Raw genomic sequence first — 20353 nt, 5'->3', positions numbered from 1 at the left:
GTTAGTGCTAGCTAGTGATAGTTAGTGCTAGCTAGTGCTAGCTAGTGCTAGCTAGTGCTAGTTAGTGCTAGCTAGTGCTAGCTAGTGCTAGCTAGTGCTAGCTAGTGCTAGCTAGTGCTAGTTAGTGCTAGTTAGTGCTAGTTAGTGCTAGCTAGTGATAGTTAGTGCTAGCTAGTGCTAGCTAGTGCTAGCTAGTGCTAGCTAGTGCTAGTTAGTGCTAGCTAGTGCTAGTTAGTGCTAGCTAGTGCTAGTTAGTGCTAGCTAGTGCTAGCTAGTGCTAGTTAGTGCTAGCTAGTGCTAGCTAGTGCTAGTTAGTAGTAGTAGTTACCATTGGTAGTCTCCACTGGGCTGAGATGGACTGGGCTGAGGGCAGGCCTGGCAACGTGGAGTGGGGCGCCTCGAACGACGCATCACAGAACCTGGACAGCGCCTGGCACGCACACACACACACACGGACACACACACACACACAGTCACACACACACACACACACGGACACACACACACACGGACACACACACACAGACACACACACACACACACGGACACACACACACACACAGTCACACACACAGTACTATACACACACACACACACGGACACACACACACACACACAGTCACACACACAGTACTATACACGCACACACACAGACACACACACACACATTCACACACACAGTACTATACACACACACATACAGTACTATACACGCACACACACACACAGACACACACGGACACACACACACACAGTCACACACACAGTACTATACACACACACACACAGACACACACGGACACACACACACAGTCACACACACAGTACTATACACACACACACAGACACACACGGACACACACACACACAGACACACACGGACACACACACACACAGACACACACGGACACACGGACACACACACACACAGTCACACACACAGTACTATACACACACAGCCACACACGGACACACACACACACAGTCACACACACAGTACTATACACACACACACACACAGCCACACACGGACACACACACACACAGTACTATACACACACACACACAGCCACACACGGACACACACACACACACAGTACTATACACACACACAGTACTATACACACACACACAGTCACACACACACACAGTACTATACACACACACACAGTACTATACACACACACAGTCACACACACACACACACAGTACTATACACACACACAGTACTACACACACACACAGCCACACAATGTCACGCTTGGTGACGTCACAAAGACGCTTGGTGACGTCACAAAGCCGCTTGGTGAAGATTGGCGGTGGTTGTTGTGAGTGTCTGTGTGCGTGTGTGTCTGTGCGTGTGTGTCTGTGAGTGTCTGTGGGTGTGTGTGTGTCTGTGTGTGTGTGTCTGTGTGTGTGAGTGTCTGTGTGTGAGTGTGCGTGTGTCTCTGTGTGTGTCTCTGTGTGTGTGTGTGTCTCTGTGTGTGTGTCTGTGTGTGTGTGTGTATGTGTCTGTGTGTGTGTCTGTGTGTCTGTGTGTGAGTGTGCGTGTGTCTCTGTGTGTGTCTCTGTGTGTGTGTGTGTCTCTGTGTGTGTGTCTGTGTGTGTGTGTGTCTGTGTGTGTGAGTGTGTGTCTGTGTGTGCGTGTGTGTGTGTCTGTGTGTGTGTGTGTGTCTGTGTGTGTGTGTGAGTGTGTGTCTGTGTGTGTGTGTCTGTGTGTGTGAGTGTCTGTGTGTCTCTGTGTGTGTGTGTGTCTCTGTGTGTGTGTCTGTGTGTGTGTGTGTATGTGTCTGTGTGTGTGTGTCTGTGTGTGCGTGTGTGTGTGTGTGTCTGTGTGTGTGTGTGTGTCTGTGTGTGTGTGTGAGTGTGTGTCTGTGTGTGTGTGTGTGTGTCTGTGTGTGTGAGTGTCTGTATGTGTGTGTGTCTGTGTGTGTGTGTGTCTGTGTGTGTGTGTGTCTGTGTGTGTGTGTGTCTGTGTGTGTGTGTGTCTGTGTGTGTGTGTGAGTGTGTGTCTGTGTGTGTGTGTGTCTGTGTGTGTGAGTGTCTGTATGTGTGTGTGTCTGTATGTGTGTGTGTGTCTGTATGTGTGTGTGTCTGTGTGTGTGTGTGTCTGTCTGTGTGTGTGTGTGTCTGTGTGTGTCTGTGTGTGTCTGTGTGTGTGTCTGTGTGTGTCTGTATTTGTCTGTGTGTATATGTCACTTGCCCCCGTAATCCCGCTGGAGGCTACCCGGGGCAGCTTTGTCTTGCTGATGAAACCTCGCGGCCACGAAACCGAAACTGGAAGTGGCTTCTGAAACCGGGAAACCGCTGAGAGCGGAGACAAAAACAAAGCTACCCCAGGTAGCGTCGCGGAGGGCCGCAGGGGCAAGTGCTGTTACGCACACACCACTATACACACACACACCACCACACACACCACTACACACACACCACTACACACAACACTATACACACACACACACCACTACACACACACACCACTACACACACCACTACACACACACACCACTACACACACCACTATACACACACACACCACTACACACACCACTATACACACACACCATACACACACACACACCACTACACACACCACTATACACACACACCATACACACACACACCACTATACACACACACACCACTACACACACCACTATACACACACACACCACCACACACACCACTATACACACACACCATACACACACACACACCACTACACACACCACTATACACACACACCATACACACACACACACCACTACACACACCACTATACACACACACACACCACTACACACAACACTATACACACACACACACCACTACACACACACACCACTACACACAACACTATACACACACACACCACTACACACACACCACTACACACACAGACAACAACAACAACAACCGCCATTCGCCACTAAGTGGCGGTGACGTCACCACGACGCTTGTGCCAGGCCATGTGCACCTTGAGGCCACGTGAAGTGTCGAACGCCCGCTGGCAGGAGGTCACGGGGCAGACCCAGCAGGTGCCACGGGTCGACTGACCGAGATGACCGAGATGACTGGCTGATGCACCACCTGTGCCCCCTACTGTGCCAACTTGCTGTGCTTTAGCCACCCGGCGCTCCGCTCGTTGTTGTGAGCGTCGCTCCTCCGCCCTCCGTTGTTGCTGGAGGGCGACTGCCTCCAACTGCCCAGCAGCGTCCTTCACGAGCCTCCTCCACTGAGGCCGATCTTGACACCGCTGGTACCAGTCATCGGCAAGTCCACTCAGCTCCACGTCCTCCTGCACCACATCACTCCATCTCTTCTCTAGCCCGTGCCGCGCCCGTTTAGCCCCCTCGATCCGGCCAAACAAACGCTGTTTAGGCATGCGGTGGCTGGGCATGCGGGCTACATGACCCAGCCAACGCAGCCTTGCCTGCCGGAGGAGCTCACCGATGGGACTTTGTCCAAATCTTTCAAGGATTTGTGAGCTCCTCACACAATCCAGCCTGGTTAGGCCCAGGATGGATCGTAGGCAGGCCAGCCTAAATGTTTCCGAATGGCGAAGATGCTCCATTAGGCGGATCCACGTTTCGCAAGCGTAGAGAAGGGAGGGAATGACCGTGGCCGAGAAGACCTGAAGCTTCGTGTGGAGCGACAGACCAGGTAGCTTCCACACAGCGTCACGCAGCCGATGAAAAGATATTGCCGCTCGACTGATTCGGAGACCTCTGCTGTTAAACTGGAGCCGGTCATAAGCACACTGCCCAGGTATGGGAAACTCTCCACTCTCTCCGCAACTGCCCCATCACCGATTGGGAGTTGTGGGGGTGGAGTGTCCGATGGTACAAAATACCCAGGCAGGTGCTTAGTTTTGGTGTGGCTGATGGTAAGGCCCCACCTCTTAGTGACACACACAGTGACACACACAGTGACACACACACACACTGACACAGACACACAGTGACACACAGTGACACACACACAGTGACACACAGTGACACACAGTGACACACACAGTGACACACACACTGATACATTGACACAGTGACACACACACTGATACATTGACACAGTGACACACACACTGACACACACACACAGTGACACACACAGTGACACTGACACACACAGTGACACACACAGTGACACTGACACACACACAGTGACACACTGACACACACAGTGACACAGTGACACAGTGACACACACACTGACACACAGTGACACACACACTGCCACACTGACACAGTGACACACTGACACAGTGACACTGACAGAGAGCCACTCACAAACGCCGCCAGGAGCTCCTTCGCCAGGCTGAACGCCTTCAGCGCCATCAGCTCCACGGGCTTGCGACTCCGGTACAGCCGCTGATGATGCTGCTGATGATGCTGCTGCTGATGATGCTGATGATGCTGCTGATGATGCTGCTGCTGATGATGCTGATGATGCTGCTGCTGATGCTGCTGATGATGATGAGATGTCCTGGCGAGGCACCGTGCAGCCATCGTCATCAGCACCATCGTCATCAGCAGCGGCGCTCCTCCTGAAGATCACAAAGACACAGACAAAGATCCCCCAGGTAGCCTCTAGCAGGCTGTAGGGGCAAGTGCTGTCATACACTCACTCTTACACTCACTCACTCTTACACTCACTCACTCACACTTACACACACTCACTCTCACACTCACTCTCACACACTCACTCTTACACTCACTCACACTCACTCACACTTACACACACTCACTCTCACACTCACTCACTCACTCTCACACTCACTCACACTCACTCACACTTACACACACTCACTCTCACACACACACTCACACACTCTTACACTCACTCACACTCACTCACTCTCACACTCACTCACTCTCACACTCACTCACACACACTCACTCTCACACACACACTCACACACTCACTCACTCTTACACTCACTCACACTTACACACACTTACACACACTCACTCTCACACTCACTCACACTCACTCACTCTCACACACACTTACACACACTCACTCTCACACACACACTCACTCACACTTACACACACTCACACTCACTCTCACACTCACTCACACTCACTCACTCATTCTCACTCACTCTCACACACTCACTCTTATACTCACTCACTCACACTCACTCACACTTACACACACTTACACTCACTCACTCTCACACTCACTCACACTCACTCACTCACTCTCACACACTCACTCACACTCACTCACTCACTCTCACACACTCACTCACTCTCACACACACACTCACTCACTCACACTTACACACACTCACACTCACTCTCACACTCACTCACTCACTCATTCTCACACTCACTCTCACACACTCACTCTTATACTCACTCACTCACACTCACTCACTCTTACACACACTCACTCTCACACTCACACACTCTTTCACTCTTACTCACTCACTCTCACACACTCACTCACTCTCACACTCACTCACTCACTCTTACACTCACTCAGTCTCACACTCACTCACTCTCACACTCACTCACTCTCACACTCACACACTCACTCTTACACACACTCACTCACTCACTCTCACACTCACTCACTCACTCACTCACTCTCACACTCACTCACTCTCACACACTCACTCTCAAACTCACACACACTCACTCTTACACACACTCACTCTCACACTCACTCACTCTCACTCACTCACTCTCACACTCACACACACTCACACTCACTCACTCTCACACTCACTCACTCTCACTCACTCACTCTCACACTCACACACACTCACACTCACTCACTCTCACACTCACTCACTCTCACTCACTCACTCTCACACTCACTCACTCAACCTCTCATCTTCTTGGTTCTTTCGGTAAAGTCACGTAGAAGGGAAATAATAAAATAATAAAAATTAAACATAATAATAAAACAATTCTCACACAGTGAGAATTGTTTTATTATTATGTTTATATTATTATGTTTTATTTCTACGTGACTTTACCGAAAGAACCAAGATGAATCCCTGCAGTCACGAAAGTTTTAAATCGAAATTCTACCTCTCATGTTAGAAGCACGTGTCTTGTTACTGCTGCTGATGATGCTGATGTTGCTGCTGATGCTGTTGCTGCTGCTGATGCTGCTGCTGATGCTGCTGATGATGATGATAATGTTGCTGTTGCTGCTGATGCTGCTGCTGATGCTGCTGCTGCTGATGTTGCTGCTGATGTTGCTGCTGCTGCTGATGTTGCTGCTGCTGATGCTGCTGATGATGATGTTGCTGTTGCTGCTGCTGCTGAGTTCTTGAGTGAACTCCACGGTGTAAGTCGAAGCAAACTGGGACTTGTAAAGACCCCCCGAGTATTTATACCCAGAAGAGTCGGGTCCCACCTCACACACTCGTAGCGCTCCATCGCCCACCACCCACCACCCACACAGCGCTCACTGGGTGCCGGCGAGGGAAAACCACCAGCACCTCCACCCCACAGCACTCGGCATCATCATCAGCAGCATCAGCAGCAGCAGCGGCGTGACGCGGAGGAGGAGGAGGGAGGGGGGATCTGAGAGACTCCGCGCTGGGAATTTACACTCGATCACGTTGCACTCCGAAACTCTCTCTATGTGTGTGTGTCAGTGTGTGTGTCTGTGTGTGTGTGTCTGTGTGTGTGTGTCTGTGTGTGTGTGTCTGTGTGTGTGTGTCTGTGTGTGTGTGTCTGTGTGTGTCTGTGTGTGTGTCTGTGTGTGTGTCTGTGTGTGTCAGTGTGTGTGTCTGTGTGTGTCTGTGTCAGTGTGTGTGTCTGTGTGTGTCAGTGTGTGTGTGTGTGTCTGTGTGTGTCAGTGTGTGTGTGTGTGTCTGTGTGTGTGTGTGTGTGTCTGTGTGTGTGTCTGTGTGTGTCTGTGTCAGTGTGTGTGTCTGTGTGTGTCTGTGTGTGTCAGTGTGTGTGTGTGTGTCTGTGTGTGTGTGTGTGTGTGTCTGTGTGTGTGTCTGTGTGTGTGTCTGTGTGTGTGTCTGTGTGCCAGTGTGTGTGTGTCAGTGTGTGTGTCTGTGTGTCAGTGTGTGTGTGTGTGTCTGTGTGTGTGTCTGTGTGTGTGTCTGTGTGTGTGTCTGTGTGTGTGTCAGTGTGTGTGTGTCTGTGTGTGTGTCTGTGTCAGTGTGTGTGTCTGTGTGTGTGTCTGTGTGTGTGTCTGTGTGTGTGTCAGTGTGTGTGTCTGTGTGTGTGTCTGTGTGTGTGTCAGTGTGTGTGTGTCTGTGTGTGTGTCTGTGTGTGTGTCTGTGTGTGTGTCTGTGTGTGTGTGTCTGTGTGTGTGTCTGTGTGTGTGTCTGTGTGTGTGTCTGTGTGTCTGTGTGTCTGTGTCAGTGTGTGTGTCTGTGTGTGTCTGTGTGTGTGTCAGTGTCTGTGTGTGTGTCTGTGTGTGTGTGTCTGTGTGTGTGTCTGTGTGTGTGTCAGTGTGTGTGTCTGTGTGTGTGTCTGTGTGTGTGTGTCTGTGTGTGTGTCAGTGTGTGTGTCAGTGTGTGTGTCTGTGTGTGTGTCTGTGTGTGTGTGTCTGTGTGTGTGTCAGTATCTGTGTGTGTGTCTGTGTGTGTGTGTCTGTGTGTGTGTGTCTGTGTGTGTGTCAGTGTGTCTGTGTGTGTGTCTGTGTGTGTGTCAGTGTGTGTGTGTCTGTGTGTGTGTCTGTGTGTGTGTGTCTGTGTGTGTGTCAGTGTCTGTGTGTGTGTCTGTGTGTGTGTGTCTGTGTGTGTGTGTCTGTGTGTGTGTCAGTGTGTCTGTGTGTGTGTCTGTGTGTGTGTCAGTGTGTGTGTGTCTGTGTGTGTGTCTGTGTGTGTGTGTCTGTGTGTGTGTCTGTGTGTGTGTCAGTGTGTGTGTGTCTGTGTGTGTGTCAGTGTGTCTGTGTGTGTGTCTGTGTGTGTGTGTCTGTGTGTGTGTCTGTGTGTGTGTCTGTGTGTGTGTCTGTGTGTCTGTGTGTGTCTGTGTGTGTGTCTGTGTGTGTCTGTGTGTGTGTCAGTGTCTGTGTGTGTGTCTGTGTGTGTGTGTCTGTGTGTGTGTCAGTGTCTGTGTGTGTGTCTGTGTGTGTGTCTGTGTGTGTGTGTCTGTGTGTGTGTCAGTGTCTGTGTGTGTGTCTGTGTGTGTGTGTCTGTGTGTGTGTCAGTGTGTCTGTGTGTGTGTCTGTGTGTGTGTCTGTGTGTGTGTCAGTGTGTGTGTGTCTGTGTGTGTGTCTGTGTGTGTGTGTCTGTGTGTGTGTCTGTGTGTGTGTCAGTGTGTGTGTGTCTGTGTGTGTGTCTGTGTGTGTGTCAGTGTGTGTGTGTCTGTGTGTGTGTCTGTGTGTGTCAGTGTGTGTCTGTGTCAGTGTGTGTGTCTGTGTGTGTCAGTGTGTGTGTGTGTGTCTGTGTGTGTGTGTGTCTGTGTGTGTGTCTGTGTGTGTGTCTGTGTGTGTCTGTGTGTGTGTCAGTGTCTGTGTGTGTGTCTGTGTGTGTGTGTCTGTGTGTGTGTCAGTGTCTGTGTGTGTGTCTGTGTGTGTGTCTGTGTGTGTGTGTCTGTGTGTGTGTCAGTGTCTGTGTGTGTGTCTGTGTGTGTGTGTCTGTGTGTGTGTGTCTGTGTGTGTGTCAGTGTGTCTGTGTGTGTGTCTGTGTGTGTGTCTGTGTGTGTGTCAGTGTGTGTGTGTCTGTGTGTGTGTCTGTGTGTGTGTGTCTGTGTGTGTGTCTGTGTGTGTGTCAGTGTGTGTGTGTCTGTGTGTGTGTCTGTGTGTGTGTCAGTGTGTGTGTGTCTGTGTCTGTGTGTGTCAGTGTGTGTCTGTGTCAGTGTGTGTGTCTGTGTGTGTCAGTGTGTGTGTGTGTGTCTGTGTGTGTGTGTGTCTGTGTGTGTGTCTGTGTGTGTGTCTGTGTGTGTCTGTGTGCCAGTGTGTGTGTGTCAGTGTGTGTGTCTGTGTGTCAGTGTGTGTGTGTGTGTGTGTGTCTGTGTGTGTGTCAGTGTGTGTGTGTCTGTGTGTGTGTCTGTGTGTGTGTCAGTGTGTGTGTGTCTGTGTGTGTGTCAGTGTGTGTGTCTGTGTGTGTGTGTCTGTGTGTGTGTCTGTGTGTGTGTCTGTGTGTGTGTCTGTGTGTGTGTCTGTGTGTGTGTCAGTGTGTGTGTGTCTGTGTGTGTGTCTGTGTGTGTGTCTGTGTGTGTGTCTGTGTGTGTGTGTCTGTGTGTGTGTCTGTGTCTGTGTGTGTGTCTGTGTGTCTGTGTGTGTCTGTGTCAGTGTGTGTGTCTGTGTGTGTCTGTGTGTGTGTCAGTGTCTGTGTGTGTGTCTGTGTGTGTGTCAGTGTCTGTGTGTGTGTCTGTGTGTGTGTGTCTGTGTGTGTGTGTCTGTGTGTGTGTCAGTGTCTGTGTGTGTGTCTGTGTGTGTGTGTCTGTGTGTGTGTGTCTGTGTGTGTGTCAGTGTGTGTGTCAGTGTGTGTCAGTGTGTGTGTCAGTGTCTGTGTGTGTGTCAGTGTGTGTGTCTGTGTGTGTGTCAGTGTGTGTCAGTGTCAGTGTGTGTGTCTGTGTGTGTCAGTGTGTGTCAGTGTCTGTGTGTGTGTCTGTGTGTGTGTCTGTGTGTGTGTGTCTGTGTGTGTGTGTCTGTGTGTGTGTCTGTGTGTGTGTCTGTGTGTGTGTGTGTCTGTGTGTGTGTCAGTGTGTGTGTCTGTGTGTGTGTCTGTGTGTGTCTGTGTGTGTGTCTGTGTGTGTCAGTGTCTGTGTGTGTGTCTGTGTGTGTGTCTGTGTGTGTGTGTCTGTGTGTGTGTCTGTGTGTCTGTGTGTGTGTCTGTGTGTGTGTGTGTGTGTCTGTGTGTGTGTCTGTGTGTGTGTCTGTGTGTGTGTCTGTGTGTGTCAGTGTGTGTCAGTGTCTGTGTGTGTGTCTGTGTGTGTGTCAGTGTGTGTGTCAGTGTGTGTGTCAGTGTGTGTGTCTGTGTGTGTGTCTGTGTGTGTGTCTGTGTGTGTGTCTGTGTGTGTGTCTGTGTGTGTCAGTGTGTGTCAGTGTCTGTGTGTGTGTCTGTGTGTGTCAGTGTCTGTGTGTGTGTGTCTGTGTGTGTGTCTGTGTGTGTCTGTGTGTGTGTCTGTGTGTGTGTCTGTGTGTGTGTCTGCGTCAGTGTGTGTGTCTGTGTGTGTCTGTGTGCCAGTGTGTGTGTCAGTGTGTGTGTGTCTGTGTGTGTGTCAGTGTGTGTGTCTGTGTGCCAGTGTGTGTGTCAGTGTGTGTGTCTGTGTGTGTCAGTGTGTGTGTCTGTGTGTGTGTGTCAGTGTGTGTGTCTGTGTGTGTATGTCAGTGTGTGTGTCAGTGTGTGTCTCTGTGTGTCTCTGTGTGTGTCTGTGTTAGTGTGTGTATCTTTGTGTATGTCTGTGTGAGTGTGTGTCTGTGTTAGTGTGTGTATCTTTGTGTATGTCTGTGTGAGTGTGTGTGTCTGTCTGTGTGTCTGTGTTAGTGTGTCTGTGTGAGTGTGAGTGTCTGTCTGTGTGTCAGTGTGTGTGTGTCTGTGTGTGTGTCAGTGTGTCTGTGTGTGTGTCTGTGTGTGTGAGTGTCTGTGTGTGTGTGTGAGTGTCTGTGTGTGTGTCTGTGTGTGTGTCTGAGTGTGTGTCTGTGTGTGTGAGTGTCTGTGTGAGTGTGTGTCTGTGTGTGTGTCTGTGTGTGTCTGTGTTAGTGTGTGTCTGTGTGAGTGTGTGTCTGTGTGAGTGTGTGTCTGTGTGTGTGTCTTCGCCAGTTGGAAACATTTAGGCTGGCCTGCCTACGATCCATCCTGGGTTTAACCTGCAGGCCGGATTGTGTCAGGAGCTCACAAATCCTTGAAAGATCTGGGCAAAGTCCCATCGGTGAGCTCCTCCGGCAGGCAAGGCTGCGTTGGCTGGGTCATGTAGCCCGCATGCCCAGCCACCGCATGCCTCAACAGCTTTTGTTCGGCCGGATCGAGGGGGCTAAACGGGCGCGGCACGGGCTAGAGAAGAGATGGAGTGATGTGGTACAGGAGGACGTGGAGCTGAGTGGACTTGCCGATGACTGGTACCAGCGGTGTCAAGATCGGCCTCTGTGGAGGAGGCTCGTGAAGGACGCTACTGGGCAGTTGGAGGCAGTCGCCCTCCAACAATAACGGAGGGTGGAGGAGCGACGCTCACAACAACGAGCGGAGCGCCGGGTGGCTAAAGCACAGCAAGTTGGCACAGTAGGGGGCACAGGTGGTGCATCAGCCAGTCATCTCAGTCAGTCGACCCGTGGCACCTGCTGGGTCTGCCCCGTGACCTCCTGCCAGCGGGCGTTCGACACTTCACGTGGCCTCAAGGTGCACATGGCCTGGCACAAGCGTCGTGGTGACGTCACCACCACTTAGTGGCGAATGGCGGTTGTTGTTGTTGTGTGTGTCTGTGTGTGTGTGTCTGTGTGTGTGTCTGTGTGTGTCTGTGTTTGTGTGTATGTGTGACTGTGAGTCTATGGGTCTCTGTGTGAGTCTGTGGGTCTATGTGTGAGTCTATGGGTCTCTCTGAGTCTGTGGGTCTCTGTGTGAGTCTATGGGTCTCTATGTGTGAGTCTATGGGTCTCTGTGTGAGTCTATGGGTCTCTCTGAGTCTATGGGTCTCTGTGTGAGTCTATGGGTCTCTGTGTGAGTCTATGGGTCTCTGTGTGAGTCTAAGGGTCCCTGTGTGAGTCTATGGGTCTCTGTGTAGTGAGTCTATGGGTCTCTGTGTGAGTCTATGGGTCTCTGTGTGAGTCTATGGGTCTCTCTGAGTCTATGGGTCTCTCTGAGTCTATGGGTCTCTGTGTGAGTCTATGGGTCTCTGTGTGAGTCTATGGGTCTCTGTGTGAGTCTAAGGGTCCCTGTGTGAGTCTATGGGTCTCTGTGTGAGTCTATGGGTCTCTGTGTGAGTCTATGGGTCTCTATGAGTCTATGGGTCTCTGTGTGAGTCTATGGGTCTCTCTGAGTCTATGGGTCTCTGTGTGAGTCTATGGGTCTTCGTGTGAGTCTATGGGTCTCTTTGTGAGTCTATGGGTCTCTATGTGTGAGTCTATGGGTCTCTATGTGTGAGTCTATGGGTCTCTGAGTCTATGGGTCTCTCTGAGTCTATGGGTCTTCGTGTGAGTCTATGGGTCTCTGTGTGAGTCTATGGGTCTTCGTGTGAGTCTTTGGGTCTTCGTGTGAGTCTATGGGTCTTTGTGTGAGTCTATGGGTCTGTGTGAGTCTATGGGTCTGTGTGAGTCTATGGGTCTCTGTGTGAGGCTATGGGTCTTCGTGTGAGTCTATGGGTCTCTGTGTGAGTCTATGGGTCTTCGTGTGAGTCTATGGGTCTCTGTGTGAGTCTATGGGTCTTCGTGTGAGTCTATGGGTCTCTGTGTGAGTCTATGGGTCTTCGTGTGAGTCTATGGGTCTTCGTGTGAGTCTATGGGTCTTTGTGTGAGTCTATGGGTCTGTGTGAGTCTATGGGTCTGTGTGAGTCTATGGGTCTCTGTGTGAGTCTATGGGTCTCTGTGTGAGTCTATGGGTCTCTGTGTGAGTCTATGGGTCTTCGTGTGAGTCTATGGGTCTCTGTGTGAGTCTATGGGTCTTCGTGTGAGTCTATGGGTCTTCGTGTGAGTCTATGGGTCTTTGTGTGAGTCTATGGGTCTGTGTGAGTCTATGGGTCTCTGTGTGAGTCTATGGGTCTCTGTGTGAGTCTATGGGTCTCTGTGTGAGTCTATGGGTCTCTGTGTGAGTCTATGGGTCTCTGTGTGAGTCTATGGGTCTCTGTGTGAGTCTATGGGTCTTCGTGTGAGTCTATGGGTCTCTGTGTGAGTCTATGGGTCTCTGTGTGAGTCTATGGGTCTCTGTGTGAGTCTATGGGTCTTCGTGTGAGTCTATGGGTCTCTGTGTGAGTCTATGGGTCTCTGTGTGAGTCTATGGGTCTTCGTGTGAGTCTATGGGTCTTCGTGTGAGTCTATGGGTCTTTGTGTGAGTCTATGGGTCTGTGTGAGTCTATGGGTCTCTGTGTGAGTCTATGGGTCTCTGTGTGAGTCTATGGGTCTCTGTGTGAGTCTATGGGTCTCTGTGTGAGTCTATGGGTCTCTGTGTGAGTCTATGGGTCTTCGTGTGAGTCTATGGGTCTCTGTGTGAGTCTATGGGTCTCTGTGTGAGTCTATGGGTCTCTGTGTGAGTCTATGGGTCTTCGTGTGAGTCTATGGGTCTCTGTGTGAGTCTATGGGTCTCTGTGTGAGTCTATGGGTCTCTGTGTGATTCGATGAGGCTGAGGTTCAATGACGTCATAGTTCCTCGCTAAGAAGGGGTGGGGGGGAGGGGATTCTGGGGGGGAGGGGGCGGGGGAGGAAGTGGGGGCGGGGGGGATATTCCGGGGAGGGGCGAGTGGTTTCCCCCGCGACTTTTCCCACAGGGGGGGGAGTGGGGGGGGAGTGGGGGGGGGAGTGGGGGGGGGAGTGGGGGGGGAGTGGGGAGGGAGTGGGGGGGGGAGTGGGGGGGGGAGTGGGGGGGGGAGTGGGGGGGGGAGTGGGGGGGGGGGAGTGGGGGGGGGGGAGTGGGGGGGTGGGGGGGGGAGTGGGGGGGAGGGAGTGGGGGGGGGCGGGGGAGATTGCTGCTACTCGCTACTAGCAGCACTTGCCCCTGCAGCCTGCTAGAGGCTACCTGGGGGATCTTTGTCTGTGTGTAGGTGCTGCTACTCGCTACTAGCAGCACTTGCCCCTGCAGCCTGTGATGTTGGTTGGTTGGTGATGGTGGTGATGATGATGATGTTGGTGGTGGTGATGGTGTTGGTTGGTGATGGTGATGATGATAGTGATGATGATAGTGATGATGATGATGATGTTGATGATGGTGGTGATGGTGATGATGGTGATGATGATAGTGGTGATGATGATAGTGGTGATGATGATGGTGTTGATGATGATGGTGATGATGGTGATGATAGTGGTGATGATGATGATTATAGTGGTGATGATGATGGTGATGATGGTGGTGATGATGATGTTGATGGTGGTGATGATGATGATAGTGGTGATGATGATGATGATAGTGGTGATGATGATGGTGATGATGATGATGGTGGTGATGATGATGTTGATGGTGGTGATGATGGTGTTGATAGTGATGATGTTGATGATGATGATGTTGGTGATGATGTTGGTGGTGGTGATGATGGTGGTGGTGTTGGTTGGTGATGGTGATGATGATAGTGATGATGATGATGGTTGGTGATGATGATGGTGTTGATGATGATGGTGTTTGGTGATGTTGGTGGTGTTGATAATGTTGATGATGTTGATAGTGTTGATGGTGATGATGGTGGTGGTGATGATGGTGGTGATGGTGATGATGGTGGTGATGATGATGTTGATGGTGGTGATGATGGTGTTGATGGTGATGATGTTGATGGTGATGATGGTGATGATGATGTTGGTGATGATGTTGGTGATGGTGGTGATGATGGTGGTGTTGGTTGGTGATGGTGATGATGATAGTGGTGATGATGATGGTTGGTGATGATGATGGTGTTGATGATGATGATGGTGTTTGGTGATGTTGGTGGTGTTGATGATGATGATGGTGATGTTGATGATGTTGATGGTGTTGATGGTGATGATGGTGGTGGTGATGATGGTGGTGATGGTGATGATGTTGATGATGGTGGTGATGATGGAGTTGATGATGGTGATGATGGTGATGATGATGATGGTGATGATGATGATAGTGTTGATGGTGATGATGGTGATGATGGTGATGATGATGATGTGGTGGTGGTGTTGGTTGGTGATGGTGATGATGATAGTGATGATGGTGATAGTGGTGTTGATGATGATGGTGATGATGATGATAGTGATGATGATGATGATGATAGTGATGATGGTGATGATGGTGATGATGATGATAGTGATGATGATGATGATAGTGATGATGATGATGATAGTGATGATGATGATAGTGATGTTGATGATGATGGTGATGATGGGAATTCCTAACGACTTCCTGTGACTCAGAGCGCTGGTGGCGCCGGGCGGGCAGCAACAATGAGCACGACGCGTTCTCGCTCGTTCTCAAGAAGCCCGTCGCCTTTCCTGGAGCGAGAGCCGCTCAGAATTATCGTAAAGAGACGCGGGGAGAGGTGGGGGGAGGTGGGGGGGAGGTGGGGGGTGAGGTGGGGGTGAGGTGGGGGTGAGGTGGGGGGGAGGTGGGGTTGAGGTGGGGTTGAGGTGGGGGTGAGGTGGGGGTGAGGTGGGGGGGAGGTGGGGGGGAGGTGGGGGTGAGGTGGGGGGGAGGTGGGGTTGAGGTGGGGGGGAGGTGGGTTTGAGGTGGGGGTGAGGTGGGGGGGAGGTGGGGGTGAGGTGGGGGGGAGGTGGGGGGGAGGTGGGGGTGAGGTGGGGGAGAGGTGGGGGGAGGTGGGGGGAGGTGGGGGGAGGTGGGGGGTGAGGTGGGGGGGAGGTGGGGGGTGAGGTGAGAGTGGGTGGGTGGGTGAAAGTGAGTAGGTGGATGTGGGTGAGTGAGTGGGTGTGTGCGAGAGTGAGTGAGTGAGTGGGTGAAAGTGGGTGGGTGGGTGAGAGTGAGTGAGTGGGTGTGAGTTGGTGGGTGAGAGTGGGTGGGTGAGAGTGAGTGAGTGGGTGAGAGTGGGTGGGTGAGAGTGAGTTGGTGGGTGAGAGTGAGTGGGTGGGTGAGAGTTGGTGGGTGAGAGTGAGTGAGTGAGTGGGTGGGTGAGAGTGGGTGGGTGAGAGTGAGTGAGTGGGTGGGTGAGTGGGTGTGGGTGGGTGAGAGTGAGTGAGTGAGTGGGTGGGTGGGTGAGTGGGTGTGGGTGGGTGAGAGTGAGTGAGTGGGTGGATGACAGTGAGTGAGTGGGTGGGTGAGAGTGGGTGGGTGAGAGTGGGTGGGTGGGTGAGAGTGAGTAGGGGACACACCACACACAGCACACACCACACACACCACACTCACACCACACACAGCACACACAACACACTCACCACACTCACCAGACACACCACACAAACTCACCACACACACTCACATCACACTCACACCACACGCATCACACCACACACACCACACACACTCACACCACACGCACCACACACACACCACACTCACATCACACATACACCACACCACACACACTCACACCACACTCACTCACATACTCACTCACCACACTCACTCACCACACACACTCACCACACTCACCCCACACACACTCACCACACTCACCCCACACACTTACCACACTCACTCACATACTCACTCACCACAGGCGCAGTAGATAAACAACGCGAGACTCAGTGACAGGAGGATGTTACCGAGTTGTATTGGACGCATTGTGAGCGAGCGTGTGGGTCAAAGTTTGAGTTATCAAGTGAGCACAACAAAGACAAAGATGCCCCCTATAGCCTGAGCAGACTGTAGGGGCAAGTGCTATTTGCGAGTAGCACCTATGAACAAACACACGCACGCACACACAGACGCACACACAGACGCACACACACACACACAGGCGCAGACACACGCACACACAGGCCCGCACACACAGACACAGGCGCAGACACACACAGACGCGCACACACACAGGCGCACACACAGGTGCACACACACACACAGGTGCACGGACACACACACACACAGACGCACACACACACACACAGACGCACACACACACACACAGACGCGCACACACAGGTGCACACACACACACAGGTGCACGGACACACACACACACAGACGCACACACACACACACACAGACGCACACACACACACAGGCGCACACACACACACAGGTGCACGGACACACGCGCACACAGGCACACACACACACACACAGACGCACACACACACAGACGCACACACACACACAGGCGCACACACACACACACACAGACGCACACACACACACAGGGGCACACACACGCACACACGCACAGGTGCACGGACACACACACGTACGGGCTGGGTGTAGTCACCCGGCAGGCCCAGGGGCTGAGTGAGCCGCTACTCCTGCTGCTGCTGCAGCTGCTGCTGCTGCTGATGCTGCTGCTGCTGCTGGTCGCTCAGTGAGCAGCAGCAGCAGCGAGCCAAGTTCCACCTCCTCCTCCTCCGAGTTCCACCTCCTCCTCCACTGCAGACAGCAGCTGGGACTGAGCGAGAGGAGAGGGCGGGGGTGAGTGTGTGGGTGGGTGAGTGAGTAAGTGGGTGAGTGAGTGAGTGGGTGAGTGGCTGAGTGGGTGAGTGAGTGAGTGAGTGGGTGGGTGGGTGAGTGAGTGAGTGGGTGGGTGGGTGGGTGAGTGAGTGAGTGAGTGGGTGGTGAGTGAGTGGGTGGGTGGGTGGGTGAGTGAGTGAGTGGTGAGTGGGTGAGTGAGTGGGTGAGTGAGTGGGTGAGTGAGTGAGTAAGTGGGTGAGTGGGTGAGTGAGTGGTGAGTGGGTGAGTGAGTGGGTGAGTGAGTGGGTGAGTGGCTGAGTGGGTGAGTGAGTGAGTGGGTGAGTGAGTGGGTGAGTGAGTAAGTGGGTGAGTGAGTGGGTGAGTGGCTGAGTGGGTGAGTGAGTTAGTGGGTGAGTGGGTGGGTGAGTGAGTGGGTGAGTGAGTGAGTGAGTGAGTGGTGGTGGTGAGTGAGTGGGTGGGTGAGTGGGTGAGTGAGTGGGTGAGTTGTGGTGAGTGGGTGGGTGAGTGAGTGAGTGGGTGGTGAGTGAGTGGGTGGATGAGTGGGTGAGTAGTGGTGAGTGGGTGAGTGGGTGTAGTGGTGGTGAGTGAGTGGGTGGTGTGTGAGTGGTGTGGTGAGTGGTGAGTGAGTGGTGAGTGAGTGTGGGTGAGTGGGTGAGTGGTGATGTGAGTGAGTGGGTGGTGAGTGGGTGTGGGTGGTTGTGGTGAGTGGTGGTGTGTGGTGGTGAGTGGTGTGTGGTGGGTGAGTGGTGGGTGAGTGGTGTGGGTGAGTGGTGGGTGAGTGGTGGTGGTGAGTGGGTGAGTGGGTGAGTGAGTGGTGAGTGTAGTACTTAGCAACTAAGTGCACCTAGCTGGCACCTGCGTGCGCTGAGCCGTGCCAGCTGGGTCGTCATGGCGACGGCGCGTCTCAGCTCCTCCGGGCGCGGGACACGGAGACACGGAGACAGCTTTCGTCCGCGGAGACACGGAGACACGGGGACACGCGGAGACGAGACACGCGGTCCATCAGAGACACGGCGTTCTGCGGAGACACGGAGACACTAGGACACTGGGACACTGACACACTGGGACACTGGGACACTAGGACACTGACACACTGAGACACTAGGACACTGGGACACTGGGACACTGGAACACTGGGACACTGGACACTGGGACACTAGGACACTGACACACTGAGACACTAGGACACTGGACACTGGGACACTGAGACACTGGGACACTGAGACACTGAGACACTGGAACACTGAGACACTGGGACACTGAGACACTGGGACACTGAGACACTGGGACACTGAGACACTGGGACACTGGGACACTGAGACACTGAGACACTGGGACACTAGGACACTGACACACTGAGACACTAGGACACTGGGACACTGGGACACTGGAACACTGGGACACTGGGACACTAGGACACTGACACACTGAGACACTAGGACACTGGGACACTGGGACACTGAGACACTGGGACACTGAGACACTGAGACACTGGAACACTGAGACACTGGGACACTGAGACACTGGGACACTGAGGACACTGGGACACTGAGACACTGAGACACTGGACACTGGGACACTGAGACACTGGGACACTGGGACACTGAGACACTGGGACACTGGGACACTGGGACACTGGGACACTGAGACACTGGGACACTGGGACACTGGGACACTGAGACACTGGGACACTGAGACACTGGGACACTGGGACACTGAGACACTGGGACACTGGGACACTGGGACACTGAGACACTGAGACACTGGGACACTGGGACACTGAGACACTGGGACACTGAGACACTGGGACACTGGGACACTGAGACACTGAGACACTGGGACACTGGGACACTGAGACACTGGGACACTGGGACACTGAGACACTGAGACACTGGGACACTGAGACACTGGGACACTGGGACACTGGGACACTGAGACACTGGGACACTGAGACACTGGGACACTGGGACACTGGGACACTGAGACACTGGGACACTGGGACACTGAGACACTGGGACACTGGGACACTGGGACACTGAGACACTGGGACACTGGGACACTGAGACACTGGGACAATGAGACACTGGGACACTGGGACACTGGGACACTGGGACACTGGGATACTGAGACACTGGGACACTGAGACACTGGGACACTGAGACACTGGGACACTGGGACACTGAGACACTGAGGACACTGGGACACTGAGACACTGAGACACTGGGACACTGAGACACTGGGACACTGGGACACTGAGACACTGGGACACTGAGACACTGGGACACTGGGACACTGAGACACTGAGACACTGGGACACTGGGACACTGGGACACTGGGACACTGGGACACTGGGACACTGGGACACTGAGACACTGAGACACTGGGACACTGGGACACTGGGACACTGGGACACTGGGACACTGAGACACTGGGACACTGAGACACTGGGACACTGAGACACTGGGACACTGGGACACTGGGACACTGAGACACTGAGACACTGGGACACTGAGACACTGGGACACTGAGACACTGGGACACTGGGACACTGGGACACTGGGACACTGAGACACTGGGACACTGGGACACTGGGACACTGAGACACTGAGACACTGGGACACTGAGACACTGGGACACTGGACACTGGGACACTGAGACACTGGGACACTGAGACACTGGGACACTGGGACACTGAGACACTGAGACACTGGGACACTGGACACTGGGACACTGAGACACTGGGACACTGGGACACTGAGACACTGGGACAATGAGACACTGGGACACTGGGACACTGGGACACTGGGATACTGGGACACTGAGACACTGAGACACTGGGACACTGAGACACTGGGACACTGGGACACTGAGACACTGAGACACTGAGACACTGGGACACTGAGACACTGAGACACTGGGACACTGAGACACTGGGACACTGGGACACAGGGACACTGGGACACTGGGACACTGAGACACTGAGACACTGAGACACTGGGACACTGAGACACTGAGACACTGGGACACGGGGACACTGGGACACTGGGACACTGAGACACTGGGACACTGGGACACTGAGACACTGAGACACTGGGACACTGGGACACTGAGACACTGGGACACTGGGACACTGAGACACTGGGACACTGGGACACTGGACACTGAGACACTGAGACACTGGGACACTGAGACACTGGACACTGGGACACTGAGACACTGAGACACTGGGACACGGGGACACTGGGACACTGA

General features: G+C 52.9%; 1 long non-coding RNA gene across 1 annotated transcript; it reads right to left on the bottom strand.

Moving 5' to 3' along the window:
* Nucleotides 1-334: 334 nt before the first annotated feature.
* Nucleotides 335-17059, bottom strand: LOC144955115 (uncharacterized). The gene is made up of 3 exons (XR_013641506.1): nt 16888-17059; nt 4290-4546; nt 335-430 (listed from the first exon to the last, which is right to left on the bottom strand). It is a non-coding gene; the product is annotated as an uncharacterized LOC144955115 (long non-coding RNA).
* Between the last annotated feature and the right edge of the window lie 3294 nt (nt 17060-20353).

This window comes from Lampetra fluviatilis, unplaced genomic scaffold, assembly GCF_964198595.1.
Source record: "Lampetra fluviatilis unplaced genomic scaffold, kcLamFluv1.1 SCAFFOLD_1252, whole genome shotgun sequence".
Classification (NCBI taxonomy): Eukaryota; Metazoa; Chordata; class Hyperoartia; order Petromyzontiformes; family Petromyzontidae; genus Lampetra; species Lampetra fluviatilis.
This window is presented reverse-complemented; position numbering and strand designations above follow the sequence as displayed.